This window comes from Lontra canadensis, unplaced genomic scaffold (assembly GCF_010015895.1).
Source record: "Lontra canadensis isolate GAN:19392208 unplaced genomic scaffold, GSC_riverotter_1.0 scaffold22, whole genome shotgun sequence".
Classification (NCBI taxonomy): Eukaryota; Metazoa; Chordata; class Mammalia; order Carnivora; family Mustelidae; genus Lontra; species Lontra canadensis.
Window position 1 is genome coordinate 15132903 of NW_022631016.1, and position 14334 is coordinate 15147236.

General features: G+C 35.8%; 1 protein-coding gene across 4 annotated transcripts in view; it reads right to left on the bottom strand.

Moving 5' to 3' along the window:
- Nucleotides 1-14334, bottom strand: part of CDH18 (cadherin 18) — a 970896-nt gene that overhangs the window by 11689 nt on the left and 944873 nt on the right. The window lies entirely within an intron of this gene.

Sequence of the window (14334 nt, forward strand, 5' to 3'; positions counted from 1 at the left end):
GAATAATTATTTGAAATGCAATCAGAAACAAAGAGAAAGCCAGGAAATGTTTCTACTACACCTTAAGTTCTTAAATAGAAAGCTCTCAGACACAGAAACATAAAAAATATTCTTTCTTTCTTTTTTTTTTTTTTTCCAGGTGAAGTTTTGACTTTTGAAAGGAAAAGAGGATTCATGAAGCAAAGAGCTTCCTACCTAGAAAGATTTAGCTGAGCAGAATAATGAGCTCCTGAAAAGGGATATTGTGTACCTAACCGGAACTGCAAAAAATGTACTTGACTGAAAGCTCACTGAACTTGAACAAGGAAACTTTGAACTAAAATGAGAGAGGTAAGAAGATATATATGAATATGTATACATATATATCTTACTTACTTTTATACTTATACACAGGGAACAAAATTTGTCTTGTTGAAACTGAAAAATTTGTTGTCAAGAGCAACAACGAATCTCTAAACTTGAAGTACAATTAAAACAGTATACACCAAGTTTTATAGAAAATCTTGACTTCCAAGTGGATAAAAATTAATATGAGCTGAATAAAGGACAGCTATAGTAGGATGGAACATCTGTGAATGAAAAGTGCTAATTATCGATTCCAAATAAAGGACAGTCTCTAATAATGCGTACCTAAGTTTGTTCCTTAATTTTAATTCTCAATACTTTGGATGAAGACAGAAGCTCGTAGAACTCTTAGAAACCAAGCAAACATATTGGTTAGGATTTAAAAAGACACTGAACAGCTAGCGCAAAGACCTTACCCTAAAACAATGTGAAACAAAGATGCTTATTAGATGGCAAAAATATCGTATAAGAGAGATCTTGAGTACCAGCAATTATTTTGCAATATATATCTCTGAAAGCAGGAATAAGGCCACAGGGAGGTAAAACAAAACAAAACAACTACAACAACAAAAACTAAAACAGCCTTGGAATCATTGAATAAGGGTATGAGATATCTATGCATCTCTTTATTGAGAAGACTGCACTGGAATAATGGGTGTACGTTTGAGTCTCCTGGCTTAAAAGTGCTCCTTTACCCCAAAAGGTGTTTTAGAAGACTTTGGAAAGAGAAAAAAAAATTAGAGTAATATATCATGGGAAGAGTCTTTGAAGCAATAGTGTGAAAACTCTACATGGCCCATATGAACTCAGGTGACCAAGTGGTCTCAGGAATTGGCCAGAAAAATTGGGAAACTCTCTTAGTAATTCATGTCTTTCTGAGTATAATCAGCACATTCCTGATATTCCCATTAACTCTATCTTCAATGTAATTTAGAAATAGCCTTGAATGTGATTTACTCTTAAAATAGATGACAAAGAATTTTTTATTTTAATGTATAGTCTATTGCTTTCTTTTGAAAGTATATGGGCACATACAGGAGGAGGTAGGGAGACTGCTGTGCATATGGAAGTTCTGACTCACGAGGACGCTTGATTTTTTTTTTAAAGATTTCATTTATTTATTTGACAGAGATCACAAGTAGGCAGAGAGGCCGGCAAAGAGATGGGGGGAGGGATCCGGCTCCCCGCTAAGCAGAGAGCCTGATGCGGGGCTCGATCCCAGAACCCTGAGATCATGACCTGAGCCGAAGGCAGAGGCTTAACCCACTGAGCCACCCAGGCATCCCCTGGACACTAAAAAAATAGTGAAAGAGGTAAGATTTGGAGTCCTTTGACAAGTGATCATAAAAATAAAATTCATTTTGGAGCTTTAAGAACTCCAGGGATTTTACAACTGATTGATAAGTCACAAAAATATTTACAGTAAAATATACTGTTGAATAGATAGGTACACTTGCAACCTTTCTTTCTCTACAGGGACAGAAGGCTAGAGAACATGATAGTACAATGTAAGTTGCATATTAGTTCTGGGATTCAGACAAAAGTTTCTGAAATTACTACTATGTATCCTATTTTTTGTTTATTTAACATTTTTAAAGATTATTTATTTATGTATTTATTTAGACAAAGAGTGAGCAGGGGGAGGGAGAACAAGGAGAGGGAGAGAGAACCTCCAGCAGATTCTGAGCATGGAGCCTAATGTAGGGCTTGATCCCATGACACAGAGATCATGACTAGAGTCAGATGATTAACCAACTGAGCCACACGGGTGCCCTTTTTGTTTATTATTTTGAGAGATTTGAAAGATTCTAATCTCTGGTGCTTCTTGTGTAAACTGTAAAACAATTTAAGTTAAAATAGGTATGCTTTTAAAATACTCCCTGGAGCAAAACAGATCCTATATTAAAGTCCAAAATTGCCTTATATCTTAGTAAGTATTAAAACTATGTGTTCTTCAAAACTCTTTAATTATTAGACACCTATACACTCCCTGCCATTTCATAGGATTCTTTATTTGATAATGTGGGTATGACGATATGCTGTATCTCAACCGTAGCCAACAGACTATTAAAATATTTCCAAACCCACCAGAACAAAAGCAGTGTTTGAGATTCCCCAGATGTGGATTTCTAATTGAACTAAACTTTTTTTTTTTTGATTATTAAAAAAAATGTCTGAAGTGAAAGCTAGGAAATAAAAACTTCATTTTTCCAGACAAATAAATATACATAACTTCATATTGTTTTCATTTATTTTCTGGCCTAGCAGCCATAAGATCCATTCATAATTTAACTGTGATTGGAGCCCATGCATGAAACAATGCTCTTTTGCTTTCCTGTAAAGCTCCTCTCACATAACAGTACTTGATAAATAATGATATGAACTACATTCAGCAGGAACTTGTCTTCTGTTATGGTTTCCTTATTATGTTGACATGTATTAAGACATTAAAATGAAAATGAACTTGTATATCCTGTAACACTTGAGCAGCAGTATTTCCTCATGCTCTGTATTTAATGTTCTTTCCTTCTCTCCTGCTTCCTGGCTTCCCGTTCTTTTAGCCTCGAATTGCCCTAACAGCCATTTTCAGACTCCGACTTTGCCTGTTCATTTAAGTTTGTAAACATCCTCCTGGTCTCACTTGAATTTCTGCCAAGCCACAAATGTATGATCCAATATGTCATTATGTTCCTAGTTTGCACCCTGAAATGTCGTGCCTTTGACCATCTGCCACACTCCCTCTTGCTAATCTTTAAACCCCAGATAAACACCACCATCCAATGTCTAAGTTTTCTGCTTTCAGATTCATAAAAAAAAAAAAAATGTATGTTAGTAAAACAGTTATGACCATCTCAACTGGCTCCACCAAGTGTGTAGAGAAACTTAGGCCATGCTTTCAAAGGAGATTAGAAATCAACCTATTAATATCCATTCTTTATCAGATGCCTGGCCGTAGCTATTGAGTTTCTTTTGCCATTTCCTTTTGAGCTCTCATCTTCCACTCACAGCAGGAAAACCTCTATCCCCAAAAGAGGCTACCATCTATTATCAACATTTTAAAACCACATTTGAAACTGCTCAATTCCTCTTTGACTTTCATTATGTCTGTATCTATAAGACTATGTATTAAAGACTTAAACAAGAACGTAAGTACATCTGAAGCAAAAATATGAATCTTGAAGAATATCAGCAAATCTGCTCATGAATAACACATGAATTTGTGTAAGTGTTAATAACAGTGGAGAAGGTGATGAAAAAAAAGCTTTTAAAATAGAAATCCAACCCCAAATTCAGAATAATTCATGAACGTATCATAATAATATAATACTTATATACTTATAGAGGTAGATATAAGAGTAGTTTATAAAAAAAATATACGGACTATAAGAGAAACCCTTTACCCATTACTGATCACATACTTTTAACAACTACTATTATTCTTAGCAGGGAATGGATAAATCAAAGTAGATGATACTATGTTTGGAGTCACTATATTTATAAACACTGAAGGAAATTGTAAGGAAAAATCTTCAGCTTTAAAAAGTGAACACATAATCCTATTTATGAAGTTGTTTAATGTTTCCCCTGCCTCAGGACAGAGGGTGGAGTACAGGACTCCTGTCGGAGACATTGTGTCCTTCCTGCCATGCAGGCAGATAATAGCCTTCCTGTTCACAAACAGAAATCAAAACAAAGAGGCACGGAATGGTAGAACTAGTCATATTTTTATTTTTTCTACTTTTATGTTTTTGCTCAAAGAATATGAGTTAGCTCTCCTTTTGTTGTCACTACGAGTAGAAGTATAAAAAGGTGAGAGACAGTGGAGTCTGTCAATTATTTTAGGAAAAAATATATAGAGACATAAAAAAAAAGATTAAAATAACTAAGAAGAAAATAACAGAATATCTTACTAACTAGAGCAAAAGGGCCTCTAAAACAAGTCACTGCATTTGCAAGTCATGCCTCCCCATTTTTGGGTCAAGATGGTATGTGAACCGTTTGCTTTCTAGCAAGTCCCGTTTTGAGTCTCTACCTTGTCATGAAGGACAGTGTGATTGTATCGGGTGTGACAGCCCTCGTGTTAGTAAGGAGGACCGCGATCCGACTGGGAGGGAAAGGAGATCCCTAGTAGAACCAAAACAGCAAGTCTCAGCCTCACCAGAGTGCAGGTAAGTCCGAGCAAGGCAAAGCTACCATCACATCCACTAAGGCTGTGTGAAGGGTCATTATTTTATTTTATTTAGGAATGGGAGAAACTGCTAAATGGTCTCTGGAAGCCCTGTGGATAAAAACAGAATTTTAAATGGTTATACTCTGTAGAGAAATTAAGCACATTACACCACCAGCTGCGAGTTCTCATTTGAAGGACAAAAATAAACTATGGGAGTATTGACTCCTACAAAACTGATAATGCCAAAGAAGTACAAAATATACATAAAATCTCTGGTGGTTCCCAGTATGTATCAGACTAAATAACCACATTTCACTACTAATGGACCGTGAAATCTGAAAGAAAAGGCTCCCAAAAGACACCTTTTTGTTGTCATTGTTGTTGTTGTAGTTACTTTTTACAGATAGGACTTTTTTTTTTTTTTAAGACTTTATTCATCCATTTGAAAAGGGAAAAAGAGAGAGAGAGCAAAGCAGAGGGAGAGGGAGAAGCAAGCTCCTGGCTGAGCAGGGAGCCCGATGGGGGGATCAATTCCAGGACCCTGAGATCATGACCTGAGATGAAGGCAGACACTTAGCCAACTGAGCCACCCAGGCTCCCCCAAAAGACACCCTTTTAACTTTTTAACAGAGTCAAAATTGAAAATAATCCTCATGTTAAAGTTAGTGTAAACTTAGATATCCTTTCAATCAAACCCAAATAGCCACAAGTAAAAACACTATTTTCCAGCATTGCCTTTTAAGTATTTTGCTAAAAATCATAAAACAACTTATAAATAATATTGCTGTCACTTTTAGAAGTATAAATGAATATTGCAAAGAAACAATACAAGGTGATAAAAAGAAGGAAAAAACAAAATCTTCAAAATGCTGCAACAAGGTGAAAATGAGAGTCTACAGATTCTTTTGTTTAGTATGATTAAAATGGTAAGCTTCAGTGCAGCTCATTCATTTAAAAATGTGGCATTTCAACTCATTCATTTTTTAAAGAATGTGAGTATCTACAAAAGTAGAAAATGCATTATCTAAAGAAGAAAACTGAGAGATAAATATGAGTAGTAGATGTTCTTGAAAGCAAAATATCAATAAAATTATGATAAGGACTTTCAAATTTGGAAGGCATATTAAATGTGATTTAGGGCCCTGCAAACAGAGATACAAGTGTACATATAGTTATAAATGATCTCTTCCCCTAGTAAAATCTGTAAGATTTACAAATGCACTTGGCAATTAGAGTTAAGCCTAGGAATTAGGCTGGCAAATCTCCTTGCATCAAATAAAACCTAGTCCCTCAAGAGGCATCATAAAGACCATGAAGCAGAACAGATTTACCTGGTAGACTAATGATAATTTTAGATTAGGGGATTAGATTACACTTTTGTATTATAAAATGAATAAACAAAGTTATTGTGTGCACAGAACCCTGGTATAAACTTATTCTCATGGACTTTGTGACATTATGGCTGCAGATGTTTGGTTAAGAAGTGGAAATGAAACAATGGAGTTTTTGAGGCTAAAATGAAGTTCATTGGTCATAATTTTAAGATTAGGTGGTTGGAGATGCCTGGGGTATGTTAAGTTGGACTCTTGATTTTGGCTCAGGTCATGATCTCAGTGTCATGATCTTAGGGTCATGAGATTAAGACCTGCGTCTGGCTCTGTGCTTAGTGGGGAGTTTACTTGAGATTCTCTCTCTCCCTTTGTCCCTTCCCTTCAGCCCCCTCACTCTCTCTTTAAAATAAATAAACAAATCTTTGAAAAAATATAAACAAAGATTCGGTGGTCTTTGGAATAATTTCATTTTAAGCAAAAGCATTTTTTGTTTTTTTTTGTTGTTTTAGAGTAATGTAATTTAAAAATGTTGTGACTTAAATATTTTCTTCTGAACTCTTCTTTTTTATTTTAAAATTATTAGATATGTTAGTTAATGATAAATAAGGTCATTATTAAACATACTGTATATATTGCAAAAAGAAAAATAAGAAATCCTTCACTTGGTTATTTTCCAAATCAAAGTCTTTAGTATTTAATAGGTAAGGGTCCTAATTTTCCAAATAAATATTACAGATTTTGGTCAAATACAAAATTTTCTATCCACCACAGTTTGGTATTAGAGCATTTAAAGGATTAACTAAAGGGTATATTTTCCAGCGTAGAATATAGCACAGTGCTTAATGCTTATTATGTTCTCAGGAGTGAATCCAATGCCTGTGTCTCTGCTTTGCCACATCTCCCCGGCTAGATCTTCTAACTGTTGTTGCATTCTGTCCTCTCTACACTGTCTCAATTCTTCATCTAATTGAAAAGTATTCTCAGGTTCACTTTACCTGGTGGAACAGGTTCTATCCTGTAAGGTCAAATCATGTTCTATGTCTTTTGAACAATACAATCTTTAGTGATCTCCTTAAAGGAACTCAAGTGTCACCGAGTTCACAAGTTACATTTCATAACATCCTCATTTCCCCAACTAGATGGCAAGTCCCCCATAAGCAGGAGCTTTGTGTTTTAACTCCTAACATTCTGGACAGCTTAGATCACTGAGGGCCTTATACACCACAGTCAACGCATGCCCCTTTACAGATTAAGTGGTAGGAGAAAACCAATGTTAATCTAAGAGCTGACTACAGAATTTCTTTTAGAGGGAAAAAAAAAGCCCATTCTTTCTAAGAAGAGAGAATAAGAAGGGTGATGAATAGTAACATAGTGTGAGTCTTCTATAGAACGCTGGAAGCCGTGTAAATGTCAAACAATGAAATAAAGCCGTGTGTGTGTGTGTGTGTGTGTGTGTGTGCGCGCGCGCACGCGCGTGTGTGTGTGTGTGTGCATTTCAGGTGCTTTGCTTCATTTTTAAATTAAAAACAATAAATAAGGGCACCAGGGTGGCTCAGTGGGTTAAGCCTCTGCCTTCGGCTCAGGTCATGATCTCAGGGTTCTGGGATCGAGCCCCGCATCAGGCTCTCTCAGCAGAGAGCCTGCTTCCCACCCTCTCTCTCTGCCTGCCTCTCTGCCTACTTGTGATCTCTCTTTCTGTCAAATAAATAAAATCTTAAAAAAAAAAAACAATAAATTAGTATGTTCTTATTGGAAATATCCAAAGACCATTTCATAGACATTTCTTAAGAAGCATGTTTTCTATATTATCATTATTGCTCATATATGTGATTAAACTCTACACTTAAATCATTATTTCTGTTTGATGTGTAATTATATATTGTTCATTTTATACTTTGTCTCTACCTTTTCAGATATTCTTATCTTATTTTCATAGGGCCGCTGTAGCTCCAAATATTTTATCCATGAAATTTTATTATTCTTGATAGTTTTTTAGATTTTTCTCAGGCATTCAGCATTTTAAAATACTCTTCCCTAATTGTCATGAGTGATATCCTAATAAGAAAAGGATTACTTTATTGTAGTTCTTTTGTTCAAACGTCACTAAAAGAAGACCCACGGACTATTAGCTTGTAATGTTGCAAATGAGCAGTTCAGGACCATTTATACTCCTTACAATTTATATTCATTGTCTGGAAATTGGTAAAGTTATTTTCTTATCTGTCAACTTAAGGAATTTCTCTGGCATTTTATATATATACATATTGTATCAATCTTAAATATGTCTTTACACAGAGTAATTTATTTGGGTATTTCATATTATGGTTCCATCTTCGTATTTCTTTTTTAGTTACCTTCAATGTACCCTTTATAACTTGTAACTCTTCCTATGTAATTTCAAATTCTTTATATTTTGATCTCTCTTCAGAAGCGTGAAATAGTAATGATTGTCTCCATATATCCATTTTACAAAAGAGGAAACCGACACACTGAGAATGAGGACGTGGCAGTAGTTTCACACATAATCCGCAGAGAACCCAGGTTTCAAATAGAGGCGACCTATTTCCGGACTCTACTAAAACATTCTTCTTTGCTGCTTTTCCCTCTTATATTTCTTAACAGATACTTACTTAAAATTTCCTCTGTGTCAGATATCATGGTAGGATTTAGGAATATAGCAGGTAAATAAGTCAGACAAAAGTCCGTGCATTCCTGAATCTTACAGTCTAAATGGGGAGAGAACCCACAGTGTGACAATGGCTGTCATCAGGGAGATGACAGCTATCATATAACCATCTGTCATTAAAAAAAAGTGGGTCTGCTCTGGTTGAGGTCTCTTGGGTACTGGGTATCGGGTGACTGAGGTGCTGGCCAATTTGCTCTTAAAGGCGTTAACTTTTTCCAGTTATGATTCAGAGTATGGATGGAGTCACGGTTTCCCCAGTCTGTGGTAAAGAGAGGGAAGTGACTGAAGCTTGATAGAGGAGAGAAACCAGGAGAGGTAGCACAGTGCCACAGGACTCACGGGCAGCAGGTGCCCAAGGACATGGGCCCCACCTCGCATGCCCCGTGAGAGTGTGGGAAAAGCACTGTCCTCTGGGGCGTGTTGCTTCTTCTTCCATCTTTCTGATTACTAATTCAGTTTTCAGCACTAGTTGAGTTTTTCTATCTTACAAGAAATTTTAAATTGGCGAAGTTTCCATGTGTCCACTCAAAAAGTCTGTATGGTTTTCTCTTTCCAATAGCAAATGCCTCCCAATGTGCACTAACTGCCTCTGTCTTTCAACCTATGTGACCCTTGCAATGATTCCGCTTAGGGAAGATCTTCGAGCTCTGATTCCCAGTGATTTCTCCAACATCATAAGGGGTAATGAGTAGATTTGGGCCAGTATTTAAATATCTTCTTGTGAATCTCAACGTCACTCTGCTTTGGGGGTGACTTTCTGAATCTCTCCCCAGGCCAAGTTTATTTAGCTGCACATAGTTAGCCCTAAAGATTTAAAAGAATGAGTTTGAAATCTATTTTTAGGCTACAATTTCTTTCACCTATTATTCCTTTCTGATATATGCTGAGCTCGGCTGTTTTTTCACCGTCCTCTGTCCACCCACACTTTTGGTACTAATGTGTGCTTTGAGCGCATGGTACTTGCGGGAGAAGGAATGCAGCAGACATGGGACACAGAAACGGGGCAAACGAAAGCCAGAGAAATACAAAATAATCAGTTGAGGTGGTACCTGGTATGGAGTGGCAATGCTGTTACTCAATACCACTTTCAGAATTTTTTCAAAGGTTTTACTTGGTTTTACTCAGTATATAGGATGGATTTTTTCAAAGGTTTTCTTGGTTTTACTCAGTATATAGGATGGAGTTCTGAACCTGTTTCAATTCAATTTTAAGGAATACATATCTGCAGCATATCAGTGATATCAGGGAGCCAGCATCTCTGTGATAATTAGGTTATTACTGAACAACATCCTTTCTTCTGAGCCCATTTTATATGCCAACTATTTGTCAAAATATTTGAAAAATAAAAATACTTGACCTCCATTTATAAAATGGAGGTCTAGGTAAAATGGTGTTTGACTGACAAATACTCTTAGTGATAACAAAGAGAAAAGTCTGGACATCCCAGTGAAGTGTCTGCTTAAGGACATTCAGGAACTCCTGAAGCAAGATAACCAGATGGGGCAAGATTCCGGAGAGGGGAAGCCCATGAGCGCGGGGCTGCGGATTAAAACCCGTTTGTTTGTACTAGAAACTAACGGGAGGATGGAATTCCAGCCTGGGGACAAAGAAACTAAAACTTTTTGAAGTCTCCTGGGCCTGCAGTCAAATTGGAAATTGAAGGCCCTTAAACACATGGCTGACTTTCCCTAAAGACATTTGTTAAGTTGAAAGTTTAAATTGGAAGTTAAATTGAAAGTTGAGCAGAAACCTAAAAGTCTAAGTGGAAAAGGCCCGGAATACAAAGAAGAGATTTCCGCCCCCTCTCTTTGTATTGGACAGGTAATAGTCAAAGCTGGGGACCAGGGTAATGGTCCCAGTACACGAACAAGCCCCCAGTTGAAAGTCCTAGAGTGCCATGTCCTAGCAACAGGGCAGAGATTGAATCTGAACAAAACTACAAATCAAAAGTTGTGACTTAGCACAACTCTGATTGGGTTACCATAATGATCCCCTTCTCTCCTTGTGTATCAGAGAAAAGGGTGACAATCCCTGAAGAAACACATTGTCATGTGAGACTCCTACATCCATACACTACATGTGACATCTAACCAAAAAAAAAAAAAAAAAAAAAAATTACTAGATGTATCAAGAAACAAGACCATGTGTCCCAGTACTGTCTCTCCAATCTCCCCGATGAGAAACCAAAACCTGTTATCTTATTGAGACACTAAGAGGTAGTCGACAATGATTATAAAATCATTAAGATTAATATATTTATGAAAGAGAGGAAAAAAGGAAGGACAGATAATTTCACTAGAGATTTATATCTTTATAAAAGGAAAAAAAATGCTATCAACCAAAGCAATCAGTGTTTGGGCTATGCGTTCTCTGAATGGACATATTTGCTTTGATAGGACTCTTGTTTCTTTGAGCAGAATATTAGCTGCATGCTGGTGTTTTCTACCAATATACTTACAGTGCATGTCACAGGGAATACTGAAAAATAGGCCCCAAACAAAGAAATTTTTATGTAAATAGGAGGGAACATGTGAAGAAACCTTTGTTCTTCAAGATCTGACTTGCTGTGAGGACATTAGTGGTATTATATGCTTGCAGACATAAACATGGGTGAGTTATCTGTCTCTGGACTAAGCTTAGCATACATATATGAGTAAGTTATAATAAATAAATAAACAAGTGGGTTGTTTTATTTTTTACAACAGTTTTTAGTAGGAATTAGTTCGATGATGTGTTAAGAGGGATTGAGATTTTACCAGACTCAGGTGCTAACAGGTTAGCCTGTTACAGATTTATGGATGCTGCCAGAAGACACATGGCTCCTGGGTCAGGCACAAAGGACTTCATTATTCATGTCAGAGTATCTAGGACAGACTCATTCAGAACGTAGAAGACAGCGTTGGAAGATAGCGGGAGTGCCTCCTTCCAGAACAGAAGCAGGCTTATTTATCACCCCATTATATAAATACGAGGACAACCTCTAGGGCCAAGGCAAACCTAATTTCCTTGCAGCCTCTTACAGAATATTGCAACTCCCTAGTTGAAGGTTCTTCTGTTGTTAAGCAGACCCACTGCATGTATACCACGCACCTGGGCTATGCCATGTCATTCTCCCAGTCTTTGGGGTTAGAGGAATCAGAGAAAATGTGAAGTTCATACTACTTCCCGTGCCATGAAAAATGAAGCATTTCTCTTTGAACCAGGAGTACAGAGCCTTGTGCCAGCATCCATGAAACTGGGTCAAGATTCATTGCTTATCATGTAGGTAAGGTACAATCTTAACATAATGGTGTGAGGGCTCTTATGACACATTGTCAATGACTACTTAGTTGTTGAATGATTGACATTCCCAGATTTTGTTTTTATTTTTGACTAATGGGATGCATGCAACATTTACGCTGTTGTCTTCTGTTTATGTGTAAGATCATTACTAGTTTTGAACACATGTTCATATGTTCATAGGTTTATTTACTTTTTTGTTCTTTTTCCTCTGTTAATTATTTTATCCTTTCGCTATTTTGTTTCCTATTTGGAATGCTTACTTTGTTTTGTAAATATATTCATGATACTAATCCTTACTCATTTGTAAGTATGGCTATCTTACCCTAGGCTAGAACCTGTTTTTAAGTTTTATTTAGAAATCGTTTGATGCAGGAATATAATAATTTTAACATTATCACATTTGTTAATGTTTTATGAATATACTATTTGTGTCTTTTATACGAAATCCTTTCCTATCCCAGTTATATGAAATGAGTTCACTTCATTTTCCTCTAAAATTCTTAGAATTTTTCTTGTAAAAGTAGTTCTTTAATATATGTGTAATTTATTTTTTGTGCATGTATTTGAGATATTCTAATTTTAGTTTCTCTAGATATAGAAACAGTTGGTCCATTTCTATGTACTTTTTGGATTGCCCTTTCCACAATGGCTAAAAATGCTACCTTTGTCTTCTATCAATTTCATATATCTATGTACAGATTTAGATATCTATTCATTTTATTTCAGTTCCCTCAATTTGTTCTCCTCTTCTCTTTATCTATTTCTGTACTCCTACTATATTTAAGGAGTACTTCATTGTTTAGTGCTGGTCTCAGCCTACCAATAACCAATGTTTTGGCTGGACCAGAACTTACGATTCTTATGATTGCAAGACACTTTTCAGCAATAAACATCAGGACACTTTGGAAAAAAGACTTATTACTTACATGTCCCGAAGATTACATGGTACGCTTGGGTCCACACAGAGAGGTGGAGGGTAGAGAGAAAGAGAATATGTGTGTGTGTGGGGGGGGGGGCTTGAAGTTCTGTTGTTTGGGGGTCAAGGATAGGTCCTATGGTTTGGGGGGCTCACTCTATCCATGAATTTAACACATAAGAGGGGGAATTTAAAAAACAAGGGGAGAGAGAGAGAGGGAGGGAGGAAGGCCCAAATGATCAGTTATCAAAATCAATTAAGATGTCTAAAACAAAGAGTCTCGGGAGGCAGGGTGAAGAGGCCTGGATCTTCATCTAGTCCTGTGGCTGGCAACATGTTTATTCCAGCGAGCTCTCTTTGAAGTGAACATCCCTTTGAAGTAGATGCCTCTTTGAAGTGAATGCCTTCGCAATGGATGCCTAAGTCATGCACTTGCATTACCAAAAATAAATAAATAAATAAATAAATAAATAAGAAAAAGAAAAAGAAAATCCAACTGTCTGGGTTTACCCGCACTACATTCATCTTTATAATGTCTGGATTTCTGTTAGGATATGCCCTCTTTTCTTTTCTTTCTGATAGCTATGTATCTCCTTCATCTTTTTTTCCAACACTTTCTTGCTTTTTTTAATCGTTTGCCATTTGCATTTTATTAACAGATTACTAAATTCAGTTTGTCATTAAAACTATATTTAATTTATAAATTAATATGAACATCTGAGCACTCTGATTCATTAATTTGGTAAATATATTTCTTGCATGGTTTTATATTTTCAGTAACATTGTTCTTTACATAGGATAAACTTGAACATTATATATTGGATTTTTTTTCTATAATGATTCAGAAAGATTTGAGGCTAATTTATTTCATTTGTTTTTGCCATTTTAAATTGTAGCTGATTTATTACTTAGCCATATGTTTTAAATATAGGAAATCTATGCATTTTGAGGTATTTATTAGTATTTCAAAAAATTGGCAAAGTATCCCATTATTACTTAAGATGTTTTTGTAGGTTCTCTTAAATTTTCATATAGGCAATTTCATCATCAAGGTTAATCTTGTAATTTGTTTCTACTTATTATTGTTCTCCATTTTTTTCTTTCTTTTTGAATCAAGAACGTTCTGTACAATACTGCTTAGGTGTAGTGACTGAAGTTATCCTGAAACCAGAAGAATTGCTTAGATGAACCTATCAGAAATAGCTCATTGTTAGAAATGTGACCTAAATAAAGATCTTGTTTTAAGACACCAAGTTTTGGATTTGTTTTGTTTTTCTAACAATAGTTGCTTCTTTTGAAGCAATAAGCTAACTATTTCTAACATTTTATATCAAACTTTCTATATCATTTTGTATTTGGTATAGTTCATCTAAGCAGTATATACACACACACACATTTAAATATGAGATAGCTTTGATTAAAAATTATATTCAGTTTGATAATGGCTACTGTATGTTTGAATTAATATCTACTTTTTTCTATCATTTTCTATGCTTTTATTTTCCATCTTTTCTTCTCCTTTCTGGTCTTCTGTTCTACTGATAAAATAAGTTTCATTATTAAGTTTTCTGAAAAACTTTTCTTGCTTTGGAAAATACAGATT